Below are 15,084 nucleotides of genomic sequence, written 5' to 3'. Positions count from 1 at the left end.
AAGGAACAATTAATTGGAAACCATTTGGAATGAAGTGAATGTAGATGCAAACTTTACAACTTATACCAAATTCACTCAAAGTTATTCAGAGGCAAATTTTATTTTAGTTTATAATTTATGTTTGGCTGCATTGGGTCTTCGTTGCTGCATGTGGGCTTGCTCTAGTTGCGTCGAGCGGGGCTACTCTTCGTTGTGGTGCACGGGCTTCTCATTGCGGTGGCTTCTCTTGTGGGCGAGCACGGGCTCTAGGTGCGCAGGCTTCAGTAGTTGTGCCACGCAGGCTTGGTTGCTCTGCGGCATGTGGGAGCTTCCCGGACCAGGGCTCGAGCCCGTGTCCCCTGCATTGGCAGGCGGACTCTTAACCACTGCGTCACCAGGGAAGTCCCCACAGACAAACTTTAAATACAAAACTATTCAAGGGGCTTCCCTGGTGGCGCAGTGGTTGAGAATCTGCCTGCTAATGCAGGGGACACGGGTTCGAGCCCTGGTCTGGGAAGCTCCCACATGCCGCGGAGCAACTAGCCCCGTGAGCCACAACTCCTGAGCCTGCGCGTCTGGAGCCTGTGCTCCGCAACAAGAGAGGCCGCGATAGTGAGAGGCCCGCGCACCGCGATGAAGAGTGGCCCCCGCTTGCCACAACTAGAGAAAGCCTTCGCACAGAAACGAAGACCCAACACAGCCAAAAATAAATTAATTAATTCATCAATTAAAAAAGAAAGCTGTCTCTCAAATTTAACTTCCAGAATATATTCAGGAAAAACGCATACGCCCTTTTTGCCCAACCAAAGAAGCGGGCAATGCAAATCAACACTACAGAGAGGTATCACTTCGAATCAGAAAAAAGGACCATCCTCACAAAGGGTAAAAACCAGATATGCAGGACAAGGAGAGGAGAAAAGGGAGCCTTGTTACGCTGAAGGGGGGAATGTAAATTGCCAACGGCCACTCTGGAGAAGTGTGCTGTGTTTCCTGAAGCATCTAAAAAACAGAGCTACAAAGCATAGGGCGCTTCCACTCATGGGCCTATATGTCGGCAAAACCAAAATTCCACAGGATGCAGGTACCCCGTTTACTGCTGCTATGTTTACAACAGCCTCGACTTGGGTACAACTTAATAGTCCTTGGAAGGAAAAAACGGTGAAAGAAAATTTGGTACTTAAGCACAACGGAATATTACTCAGCCCTGAAATCAATGAAATGAGGCCAGTTGCAGCAACTCAGGGGGACTTATGTATGGTCATTGAGAGTGAAATAAGTTAGACAGCAAGAGAAACTTATCATAAGATATCACTTATAAAGGGAATCTAAAAGTCGCCAACCATGAACTGAATTACAAACAGAACACCATCACACATTTACAAAACACACTTACGGCTGCTTAAGGGGAAAAGTGTGGTGCGGTGATGCATAAACCAGGAGGTTGAAATTGGCACAGATACCGTTCCATACGCCAATAATGTAATCGCCAAGACATACTCATGGTTCAAGGAACTGGACTCAGCACACTCTATTCACAGAAAAAACATATATCTGACTACTAGAAACTAGAAAAGAATTTATTGATGTCTCTCTGTAAGTGACTCAGGTGGATGTACAGCACCAAGAAACACAACATTGCAAATCAGCTACACCCCATTATGAAAATTAATTATAAAAAAAGAAAGACAGTGAGAGAGAGAGGAATTCTCACAAAATTCAATCAGGGGCTGTGATGCAACTGGACTGACCACATCTACACTCACAGCTCAATGGGACGTAAGGCTGGACACCCTAACCCTAAACCCTAACCCGAACCCTAACCCAACCCTAACCCTACCTTAACCGTAACCCTAACCCAACACTAACCCTAACCCTAAACCTAAACCCTAACCCTAACCCAACCCTACGCCTAACCCTAACCCCTAGCCCTAGCCCTAGCCCTAACCCTGACCCTAACCCCTAACCCTTAACCCCTAACCCCTAACCCTACCCAAGTTCACAAGTAAACTTCTCGCCCACCTGGAGAGAGCGATTTAATTTGAAAGAGTAAAGACACAATCAGCTCAGTAATTGGCCACGGGGGCTGCAGGGGCCAAGGCTAACCTGAGCTGGAGGAACGTGGGTGCCTGCCTGGATGCTCAGAGGCCAAGGGCTGTCCTGAGACCTGCTTGGACACCCGTGCAGATGGAACATAGGATCCGTCCAGTCCCAGGAGGGCCCCACCAGCCCTCACGAACGCAACACCAGACTTCCCTGGTGGCGCAGTGGTTAAGAATCCACCTGCCAATGCAGGGGACACGGGTTTGAGCCCTGGTCCGGGAAGATCCCACATGCTGTGGAGCAACTAAGCCCGTGCACCACAACTACTGAGCCTGCGCTCTAGAACCCGCGAGCCCCAACTGCTGAAGCCCACGCGCTTAGAGCCTGTGCTCCGCAACAAGAGAAGCCACCGCAATGAGAAGCCCCCGCTCGCCGCAACTAGAGAAAGCCTCCGTGCAGCAATGCAGACCCAACACAGCCCAAAATTAATTAATTAATTAATTAAGGGAAAAAAAAAGGCAGCACCTGGGGACTGGCAGACTGAGGCACCAAGTCTTACATCACGTCTACTTAGTATCCTGCATGTCAGGGCCATGCTGGACCTGGGGCTGCCCAGACAGAGTGGGGCCTGCATCACCCTTCCCAGGAGGGAGGGTGGAGGGAAACCCTGCATGACCTCTGAGGCCCTAAGAACCCCTGACTAAGGCTGAGCTCAATTTGAAACAGTGGGTGACCAGAGCAGACATTTCATTCGTCTATCAATGAGAATCCAGCACTGGAGGAGCAGCAAACAATGGCCTCGCTCAACCTTGACGCTAATCCTGACATGGACCCTAACCCTAAACTCTGATCCTGACCCTAAGCCCTGACCTAACCTTAGCCTAACCCGTACCCTAAACCTGTACCTTACCCTAACCCATGCTCTACCCGCATCCTACCTGTACCCCAATTCTCACCCATACCCTAACACCCACTCTAACACAGAACCCTAACACCCTGAGACCAAAACCATAAACCTTAACCAATAAGCAAAACCATAACCATAACCAAACCATAAAATATAGTCATTAACCATACCCATAAATAACTCATTAACCATAAAACTTAAACCATAACAGCAACCATAAACCATACACAGCCCCAACCCTCACACCAGCCCCAGCCCTAATGCTAACCCTCCAAACCACTTACACCAAGCCAAGTCTAATCAGATTATACAAATACATCTCGAAAAAGAAAACTGGGGAATACTCTGGTGGCCCAGTGGTTAGGACTCTGTGCTTTCACTGCCAAGGGCTCGGGTTCGATCCCTGACTGGGGAACTAAGATCCCACAAGCCATGGGACGTGGCCAAAATAAATAAATAATTAAAATGAAATAAAACCACTATTTTAAAAAAGATTTTAAAAATAAAGGAAAAAAACAAGAAAACTACCCCAGTACAACTTACAAATATGAACGTAAAAATCTATCACACAATAATAGCAACATGAAACCAACAGAACTTTAAATGGATAATGCCATAAGCAAGTATCTCTACACCAGAAATTTCAGGTTGCTCAACATATGAAAAGTAAGCAATGTATTCAACCACAATAATGGTGTGAAGTAAAAACACATAATCATATCAATTAATGCAAAACATCTACAATGAAAATCCAGTGTTATTTCATGAAAAACACTCAAGAAAGCAGGAATAAAAGGAAATTTGCTCAATATGGAAAAGGGTAGTACAAAAAGCCACAGCAAACATCATGCTCAACGTTAAAGACTGAAAGATTTACTCCTGAAATCAGGAACAGGGCCAGGAAGCTGGCCTTCATCACCGTTACTCAATAGTGTACTGGAAGTTCTACCCAGAATCTTGAGGAAAGAAAGAAAAGGCATCCATGGGTGAATGGAAAAATTAAAACCGTGTCTCTTCACAGAACATAGGTCACATCATCTTATATATAAGACTACCTATAATCAGCAAAGAAATTATTTGAGCTAATCAACTCATTAATAAGCAAAGTTATAGAACAAAATATCAATTCATGAAAATCTATCTTATATGCATACGCTGGCAAAAAATAATCTGAAAAAGAATTTATGAGAACAATTCCATTTTTAAGAATGTCAACATCAATATTTAGGAGTATATTTAATCAAGGGACGAGACTTGTTTTTATGTATGTAAAGTTGTATGTTTGAAATTACTGGAAAGTCAATTACTTTTCAAAACATCATGTATGTCAACAGCATGCCAGAAAAGCAGAGAAAACATCAAACTTCCATATAGAAGCCAAGCCTTACCCAGATCCAGTTCACCCAAAGTCCACATGTCATTTAGAGGCACTGTGGGAAGGTTATATTAGGAGCCGCTGTCCTCCGTGTTGTGGACGACCTGGATATGGTAGAAACAGTGGGATTTTTGAATTCCAATTTTCCACTTCATTCCACAATAAAACTATTAGAACTAATAAATCAATTCAGTAAAGTTGCAAAATCAATACACAGAGATCAGTTGCCTTTCTAAACACTAATAATGAACCATCAGAAAGAGAAACAAAGCAACCCTATTTACAACTGCATTCAAAAAGAACAAAATACCTGGGAATAAAGTCAACCAAGGAGGTGAAAGACCTGCACACTGAAAACTTGAAGACATTGATGAAGACATTGCAAAACACACCAATAAATGGAAAGATATCCTGTTCTCATGGAATGGAACAATTAATATTGTTAAAATATCCATGCTACCCAAAGCAGTGGACACAGTGAATGCAATCCCTCCCAAAATTCCATGGTATTTTCCCCCAAAATAGAGCAAATCCTCCTAATATCTGTGGGGAACCACAAAGGACCCCAAATAGCCAAAGAAACCCTGAAAAAAGAGAACGGGCTGGAGGCATCTCCCTCCCTGACGTCACACTCTCCTGAGAAGCTACAGTCACCAAAACAGTGTGGAACTGGCTCTAAACGGGCACAGGGACCAGAGGAACAGGCCAGAGAGACCAGAATTCAACCCACACGGACGGGGTCGGTGAATTTATGACACAGGGACCAAGGACACACCAAGGAGCACGACACGCCCCACGATAAATGGTGCTGGGAAAACTGGACGCCCCATAACTCACGCTGGCTACCCTGCACACAAACCTGACCAAACACCCAGCTTTCCACGCCAAGCCCTCCCTCGCTCACACGAAGACGGACCCCCTCAACGGTCAGTCGCCCACAGGAAGCTTCTCCCCACTTTTCCTCACCGTCTCTTCACCTTTTCCTCAGGCATCACCTGGGTCCTCAGGAAACCTAGTTCCCTAGTCAGCGTGGAGGCAGCCCCACTTTGTCCTGAAGCCGAAACCCCAGCGAGTCCTGAGGAGATGGAGACCGAGCTCTCAGCAGAGAAGCAGAGCCGGGCGTCCTACCTGAAGGCCCCCGCCCCCGCCCCCGCCCCCGCGCCTGAGGAGGCTCAACTCCTCTCAGCTGCCCTCACAATCGAGGTCCATGGAACGAGCATGCGCTGTGGGTCAGAGAGGCGAACTCGGCGCCACCCTGTGGTCAGTGCAGGAAGTGCAGGCCGCGCCTCCCTCACAGGTCACTGGAGGCAGCGTGCCCTACTGACAGGACTGCTGAATCCATTGAACTGGAAATTCAAACGAAAATGGAGTCTCTATCCCAAAAGTTTTCTAAAAGTAGTTAAGGAACAATTAATTGGAAACCATTTGGAATGAAGTGAATGTAGATGCAAACTTTACAACTTATACCAAATTCACTCAAAGTTATTCAGAGGCAAATTTTATTTTAGTTTATAATTTATGTTTGGCTGCATTGGGTCTTCGTTGCTGCATGTGGGCTTGCTCTAGTTGCGTCGAGCGGGGCTACTCTTCGTTGTGGTGCACGGGCTTCTCATTGCGGTGGCTTCTCTTGTGGGCGAGCACGGGCTCTAGGTGCGCAGGCTTCAGTAGTTGTGCCACGCAGGCTTGGTTGCTCTGCGGCATGTGGGAGCTTCCCGGACCAGGGCTCGAGCCCGTGTCCCCTGCATTGGCAGGCGGACTCTTAACCACTGCGTCACCAGGGAAGTCCCCACAGACAAACTTTAAATACAAAACTATTCAAGGGGCTTCCCTGGTGGCGCAGTGGTTGAGAATCTGCCTGCTAATGCAGGGGACACGGGTTCGAGCCCTGGTCTGGGAAGCTCCCACATGCCGCGGAGCAACTAGCCCCGTGAGCCACAACTCCTGAGCCTGCGCGTCTGGAGCCTGTGCTCCGCAACAAGAGAGGCCGCGATAGTGAGAGGCCCGCGCACCGCGATGAAGAGTGGCCCCCGCTTGCCACAACTAGAGAAAGCCTTCGCACAGAAACGAAGACCCAACACAGCCAAAAATAAATTAATTAATTCATCAATTAAAAAAGAAAGCTGTCTCTCAAATTTAACTTCCAGAATATATTCAGGAAAAACGCATACGCCCTTTTTGCCCAACCAAAGAAGCGGGCAATGCAAATCAACACTACAGAGAGGTATCACTTCGAATCAGAAAAAAGGACCATCCTCACAAAGGGTAAAAACCAGATATGCAGGACAAGGAGAGGAGAAAAGGGAGCCTTGTTACGCTGAAGGGGGGAATGTAAATTGCCAACGGCCACTCTGGAGAAGTGTGCTGTGTTTCCTGAAGCATCTAAAAAACAGAGCTACAAAGCATAGGGCGCTTCCACTCATGGGCCTATATGTCGGCAAAACCAAAATTCCACAGGATGCAGGTACCCCGTTTACTGCTGCTATGTTTACAACAGCCTCGACTTGGGTGCAACTTAATAGTCCTTGGAAGGAAAAAACGGTGAAAGAAAATTTGGTACTTAAGCACAACGGAATATTACTCAGCCCTGAAATCAATGAAATGAGGCCAGTTGCAGCAACTCAGGGGGACTTATGTATGGTCATTGAGAGTGAAATAAGTTAGACAGCAAGAGAAACTTATCATAAGATATCACTTATAAAGGGAATCTAAAAGTCGCCAACCATGAACTGAATTACAAACAGAACACCATCACACATTTACAAAACACACTTACGGCTGCTTAAGGGGAAAAGTGTGGTGCGGTGATGCATAAACCAGGAGGTTGAAATTGGCACAGATACCGTTCCATACGCCAATAATGTAATCGCCAAGACATACTCATGGTTCAAGGAACTGGACTCAGCACACTCTATTCACAGAAAAAACATATATCTGACTACTAGAAACTAGAAAAGAATTTATTGATGTCTCTCTGTAAGTGACTCAGGTGGATGTACAGCACCAAGAAACACAACATTGCAAATCAGCTACACCCCATTATGAAAATTAATTATAAAAAAAGAAAGACAGTGAGAGAGAGAGGAATTCTCACAAAATTCAATCAGGGGCTGTGATGCAACTGGACTGACCACATCTACACTCACAGCTCAATGGGACGTAAGGCTGGACACCCTAACCCTAAACCCTAACCCGAACCCTAACCCAACCCTAACCCTACCTTAACCGTAACCCTAACCCAACACTAACCCTAACCCTAAACCTAAACCCTAACCCTAACCCAACCCTACGCCTAACCCTAACCCCTAGCCCTAGCCCTAGCCCTAACCCTGACCCTAACCCCTAACCCTTAACCCCTAACCCCTAACCCTACCCAAGTTCACAAGTAAACTTCTCGCCCACCTGGAGAGAGCGATTTAATTTGAAAGAGTAAAGACACAATCAGCTCAGTAATTGGCCACGGGGGCTGCAGGGGCCAAGGCTAACCTGAGCTGGAGGAACGTGGGTGCCTGCCTGGATGCTCAGAGGCCAAGGGCTGTCCTGAGACCTGCTTGGACACCCGTGCAGATGGAACATAGGATCCGTCCAGTCCCAGGAGGGCCCCACCAGCCCTCACGAACGCAACACCAGACTTCCCTGGTGGCGCAGTGGTTAAGAATCCACCTGCCAATGCAGGGGACACGGGTTTGAGCCCTGGTCCGGGAAGATCCCACATGCTGTGGAGCAACTAAGCCCGTGCACCACAACTACTGAGCCTGCGCTCTAGAACCCGCGAGCCCCAACTGCTGAAGCCCACGCGCTTAGAGCCTGTGCTCCGCAACAAGAGAAGCCACCGCAATGAGAAGCCCCCGCTCGCCGCAACTAGAGAAAGCCTCCGTGCAGCAATGCAGACCCAACACAGCCCAAAATTAATTAATTAATTAATTAATTAAGGGAAAAAAAAAGGCAGCACCTGGGGACTGGCAGACTGAGGCACCAAGTCTTACATCACGTCTACTTAGTATCCTGCATGTCAGGGCCATGCTGGACCTGGGGCTGCCCAGACAGAGTGGGGCCTGCATCACCCTTCCCAGGAGGGAGGGTGGAGGGAAACCCTGCATGACCTCTGAGGCCCTAAGAACCCTTGACTAAGGCTGAGCTCAATTTGAAACAGTGGGTGACCAGAGCAGACATTTCATTCGTCTATCAATGAGAATCCAGCACTGGAGGAGCAGCAAACAATGGCCTCGCTCAACCTTGACGCTAATCCTGACATGGACCCTAACCCTAAACTCTGATCCTGACCCTAAGCCCTGACCTAACCTTAGCCTAACCCGTACCCTAAACCTGTACCTTACCCTAACCCATGCTCTACCCGCATCCTACCTGTACCCCAATTCTCACCCATACCCTAACACCCACTCTAACACAGAACCCTAACACCCTGAGACCAAAACCATAAACCTTAACCAATAAGCAAAACCATAACCATAACCAAACCATAAAATATAGTCATTAACCATACCCATAAATAACTCATTAACCATAAAACTTAAACCATAACAGCAACCATAAACCATACACAGCCCCAACCCTCACACCAGCCCCAGCCCTAATGCTAACCCTCCAAACCACTTACACCAAGCCAAGTCTAATCAGATTATACAAATACATCTCGAAAAAGAAAACTGGGGAATACTCTGGTGGCCCAGTGGTTAGGACTCTGTGCTTTCACTGCCAAGGGCTCGGGTTCGATCCCTGACTGGGGAACTAAGATCCCACAAGCCATGGGACGTGGCCAAAATAAATAAATAATTAAAATGAAATAAAACCACTATTTTAAAAAAGATTTTAAAAATAAAGGAAAAAAACAAGAAAACTACCCCAGTACAACTTACAAATATGAACGTAAAAATCTATCACACAATAATAGCAACATGAAACCAACAGAACTTTAAATGGATAATGCCATAAGCAAGTATCTCTACACCAGAAATTTCAGGTTGCTCAACATATGAAAAGTAAGCAATGTATTCAACCACAATAATGGTGTGAAGTAAAAACACATAATCATATCAATTAATGCAAAACATCTACAATGAAAATCCAGTGTTATTTCATGAAAAACACTCAAGAAAGCAGGAATAAAAGGAAATTTGCTCAATATGGAAAAGGGTAGTACAAAAAGCCACAGCAAACATCATGCTCAACGTTAAAGACTGAAAGATTTACTCCTGAAATCAGGAACAGGGCCAGGAAGCTGGCCTTCATCACCGTTACTCAATAGTGTACTGGAAGTTCTACCCAGAATCTTGAGGAAAGAAAGAAAAGGCATCCATGGGTGAATGGAAAAATTAAAACCGTGTCTCTTCACAGAACATAGGTCACATCATCTTATATATAAGACTACCTATAATCAGCAAAGAAATTATTTGAGCTAATCAACTCATTAATAAGCAAAGTTATAGAACAAAATATCAATTCATGAAAATCTATCTTATATGCATACGCTGGCAAAAAATAATCTGAAAAAGAATTTATGAGAACAATTCCATTTTTAAGAATGTCAACATCAATATTTAGGAGTATATTTAATCAAGGGACGAGACTTGTTTTTATGTATGTAAAGTTGTATGTTTGAAATTACTGGAAAGTCAATTACTTTTCAAAACATCATGTATGTCAACAGCATGCCAGAAAAGCAGAGAAAACATCAAACTTCCATATAGAAGCCAAGCCTTACCCAGATCCAGTTCACCCAAAGTCCACATGTCATTTAGAGGCACTGTGGGAAGGTTATATTAGGAGCCGCTGTCCTCCGTGTTGTGGACGACCTGGATATGGTAGAAACAGTGGGATTTTTGAATTCCAATTTTCCACTTCATTCCACAATAAAACTATTAGAACTAATAAATCAATTCAGTAAAGTTGCAAAATCAATACACAGAGATCAGTTGCCTTTCTAAACACTAATAATGAACCATCAGAAAGAGAAACAAAGCAACCCTATTTACAACTGCATTCAAAAAGAACAAAATACCTGGGAATAAAGTCAACCAAGGAGGTGAAAGACCTGCACACTGAAAACTTGAAGACATTGATGAAGACATTGAAAGACACACCAATAAATGGAAAGATATCCTGTTCTCATGGAATGGAACAATTAATATTGTTAAAATATCCATGCTACCCAAAGCAGTGGACACAGTGAATGCAATCCCTCCCAAAATTCCATGGTATTTTCCCCCAAAATAGAGCAAATCCTCCTAATATCTGTGGGGAACCACAAAGGACCCCAAATAGCCAAAGAAACCCTGAAAAAAGAGAACGGGCTGGAGGCATCTCCCTCCCTGACGTCACACTCTCCTGAGAAGCTACAGTCACCAAAACAGTGTGGAACTGGCTCTAAACGGGCACAGGGACCAGAGGAACAGGCCAGAGAGACCAGAATTCAACCCACACGGACGGGGTCGGTGAATTTATGACACAGGGACCAAGGACACACCAAGGAGCACGACACGCCCCACGATAAATGGTGCTGGGAAAACTGGACGCCCCATAACTCACGCTGGCTACCCTGCACACAAACCTGACCAAACACCCAGCTTTCCACGCCAAGCCCTCCCTCGCTCACACGAAGACGGACCCCCTCAACGGTCAGTCGCCCACAGGAAGCTTCTCCCCACTTTTCCTCACCGTCTCTTCACCTTTTCCTCAGGCATCACCTGGGTCCTCAGGAAACCTAGTTCCCTAGTCAGCGTGGAGGCAGCCCCACTTTGTCCTGAAGCCGAAACCCCAGCGAGTCCTGAGGAGATGGAGACCGAGCTCTCAGCAGAGAAGCAGAGCCGGGCGTCCTACCTGAAGGCCCCCGCCCCCGCCCCCGCCCCCGCGCCTGAGGAGGCTCAACTCCTCTCAGCTGCCCTCACAATCGAGGTCCATGGAACGAGCATGCGCTGTGGGTCAGAGAGGCGAACTCGGCGCCACCCTGTGGTCAGTGCAGGAAGTGCAGGCCGCGCCTCCCTCACAGGTCACTGGGGGCAGCGTGCCCTACTGACAGGACTGCTGAATCCATTGAACTGGAAATTCAAACGAAAATGGAGTCTCTATCCCAAAAGTTTTCTAAAAGTAGTTAAGGAACAATTAATTGGAAACCATTTGGAATGAAGTGAATGTAGATGCAAACTTTACAACTTATACCAAATTCACTCAAAGTTATTCAGAGGCAAATTTTATTTTAGTTTATAATTTATGTTTGGCTGCATTGGGTCTTCGTTGCTGCATGTGGGCTTGCTCTAGTTGCGTCGAGCGGGGCTACTCTTCGTTGTGGTGCACGGGCTTCTCATTGCGGTGGCTTCTCTTGTGGGCGAGCACGGGCTCTAGGTGCGCAGGCTTCAGTAGTTGTGCCACGCAGGCTTGGTTGCTCTGCGGCATGTGGGAGCTTCCCGGACCAGGGCTCGAGCCCGTGTCCCCTGCATTGGCAGGCGGACTCTTAACCACTGCGTCACCAGGGAAGTCCCCACAGACAAACTTTAAATACAAAACTATTCAAGGGGCTTCCCTGGTGGCGCAGTGGTTGAGAATCTGCCTGCTAATGCAGGGGACACGGGTTCGAGCCCTGGTCTGGGAAGCTCCCACATGCCGCGGAGCAACTAGCCCCGTGAGCCACAACTCCTGAGCCTGCGCGTCTGGAGCCTGTGCTCCGCAACAAGAGAGGCCGCGATAGTGAGAGGCCCGCGCACCGCGATGAAGAGTGGCCCCCGCTTGCCACAACTAGAGAAAGCCTTCGCACAGAAACGAAGACCCAACACAGCCAAAAATAAATTAATTAATTCATCAATTAAAAAAGAAAGCTGTCTCTCAAATTTAACTTCCAGAATATATTCAGGAAAAACGCATACGCCCTTTTTGCCCAACCAAAGAAGCGGGCAATGCAAATCAACACTACAGAGAGGTATCACTTCGAATCAGAAAAAAGGACCATCCTCACAAAGGGTAAAAACCAGATATGCAGGACAAGGAGAGGAGAAAAGGGAGCCTTGTTACGCTGAAGGGGGGAATGTAAATTGCCAACGGCCACTCTGGAGAAGTGTGCTGTGTTTCCTGAAGCATCTAAAAAACAGAGCTACAAAGCATAGGGCGCTTCCACTCATGGGCCTATATGTCGGCAAAACCAAAATTCCACAGGATGCAGGTACCCCGTTTACTGCTGCTATGTTTACAACAGCCTCGACTTGGGTGCAACTTAATAGTCCTTGGAAGGAAAAAACGGTGAAAGAAAATTTGGTACTTAAGCACAACGGAATATTACTCAGCCCTGAAATCAATGAAATGAGGCCAGTTGCAGCAACTCAGGGGGACTTATGTATGGTCATTGAGAGTGAAATAAGTTAGACAGCAAGAGAAACTTATCATAAGATATCACTTATAAAGGGAATCTAAAAGTCGCCAACCATGAACTGAATTACAAACAGAACACCATCACACATTTACAAAACACACTTACGGCTGCTTAAGGGGAAAAGTGTGGTGCGGTGATGCATAAACCAGGAGGTTGAAATTGGCACAGATACCGTTCCATACGCCAATAATGTAATCGCCAAGACATACTCATGGTTCAAGGAACTGGACTCAGCACACTCTATTCACAGAAAAAACATATATCTGACTACTAGAAACTAGAAAAGAATTTATTGATGTCTCTCTGTAAGTGACTCAGGTGGATGTACAGCACCAAGAAACACAACATTGCAAATCAGCTACACCCCATTATGAAAATTAATTATAAAAAAAGAAAGACAGTGAGAGAGAGAGGAATTCTCACAAAATTCAATCAGGGGCTGTGATGCAACTGGACTGACCACATCTACACTCACAGCTCAATGGGACGTAAGGCTGGACACCCTAACCCTAAACCCTAACCCGAACCCTAACCCAACCCTAACCCTACCTTAACCGTAACCCTAACCCAACACTAACCCTAACCCTAAACCTAAACCCTAACCCTAACCCAACCCTACGCCTAACCCTAACCCCTAGCCCTAGCCCTAGCCCTAACCCTGACCCTAACCCCTAACCCTTAACCCCTAACCCCTAACCCTACCCAAGTTCACAAGTAAACTTCTCGCCCACCTGGAGAGAGCGATTTAATTTGAAAGAGTAAAGACACAATCAGCTCAGTAATTGGCCACGGGGGCTGCAGGGGCCAAGGCTAACCTGAGCTGGAGGAACGTGGGTGCCTGCCTGGATGCTCAGAGGCCAAGGGCTGTCCTGAGACCTGCTTGGACACCCGTGCAGATGGAACATAGGATCCGTCCAGTCCCAGGAGGGCCCCACCAGCCCTCACGAACGCAACACCAGACTTCCCTGGTGGCGCAGTGGTTAAGAATCCACCTGCCAATGCAGGGGACACGGGTTTGAGCCCTGGTCCGGGAAGATCCCACATGCTGTGGAGCAACTAAGCCCGTGCACCACAACTACTGAGCCTGCGCTCTAGAACCCGCGAGCCCCAACTGCTGAAGCCCACGCGCTTAGAGCCTGTGCTCCGCAACAAGAGAAGCCACCGCAATGAGAAGCCCCCGCTCGCCGCAACTAGAGAAAGCCTCCGTGCAGCAATGCAGACCCAACACAGCCCAAAATTAATTAATTAATTAATTAATTAAGGGAAAAAAAAAGGCAGCACCTGGGGACTGGCAGACTGAGGCACCAAGTCTTACATCACGTCTACTTAGTATCCTGCATGTCAGGGCCATGCTGGACCTGGGGCTGCCCAGACAGAGTGGGGCCTGCATCACCCTTCCCAGGAGGGAGGGTGGAGGGAAACCCTGCATGACCTCTGAGGCCCTAAGAACCCTTGACTAAGGCTGAGCTCAATTTGAAACAGTGGGTGACCAGAGCAGACATTTCATTCGTCTATCAATGAGAATCCAGCACTGGAGGAGCAGCAAACAATGGCCTCGCTCAACCTTGACGCTAATCCTGACATGGACCCTAACCCTAAACTCTGATCCTGACCCTAAGCCCTGACCTAACCTTAGCCTAACCCGTACCCTAAACCTGTACCTTACCCTAACCCATGCTCTACCCGCATCCTACCTGTACCCCAATTCTCACCCATACCCTAACACCCACTCTAACACAGAACCCTAACACCCTGAGACCAAAACCATAAACCTTAACCAATAAGCAAAACCATAACCATAACCAAACCATAAAATATAGTCATTAACCATACCCATAAATAACTCATTAACCATAAAACTTAAACCATAACAGCAACCATAAACCATACACAGCCCCAACCCTCACACCAGCCCCAGCCCTAATGCTAACCCTCCAAACCACTTACACCAAGCCAAGTCTAATCAGATTATACAAATACATCTCGAAAAAGAAAACTGGGGAATACTCTGGTGGCCCAGTGGTTAGGACTCTGTGCTTTCACTGCCAAGGGCTCGGGTTCGATCCCTGACTGGGGAACTAAGATCCCACAAGCCATGGGACGTGGCCAAAATAAATAAATAATTAAAATGAAATAAAACCACTATTTTAAAAAAGATTTTAAAAATAAAGGAAAAAAACAAGAAAACTACCCCAGTACAACTTACAAATATGAACGTAAAAATCTATCACACAATAATAGCAACATGAAACCAACAGAACTTTAAATGGATAATGCCATAAGCAAGTATCTCTACACCAGAAATTTCAGGTTGCTCAACATATGAAAAGTAAGCAATGTATTCAACCACAATAATGGTGTGAAGTAAAAACACATAATCATATCAATTAATGCAAAACATCTACAATG

Source organism: Balaenoptera borealis, assembly GCF_965194805.1.
Source record: "Balaenoptera borealis genome assembly, chromosome: 6".
NCBI lineage: Eukaryota > Metazoa > Chordata > Mammalia > Artiodactyla > Balaenopteridae > Balaenoptera > Balaenoptera borealis.
The sequence above is the reverse complement of the archived record's forward strand: the minus strand, read 5'-3'. Positions refer to the sequence as shown.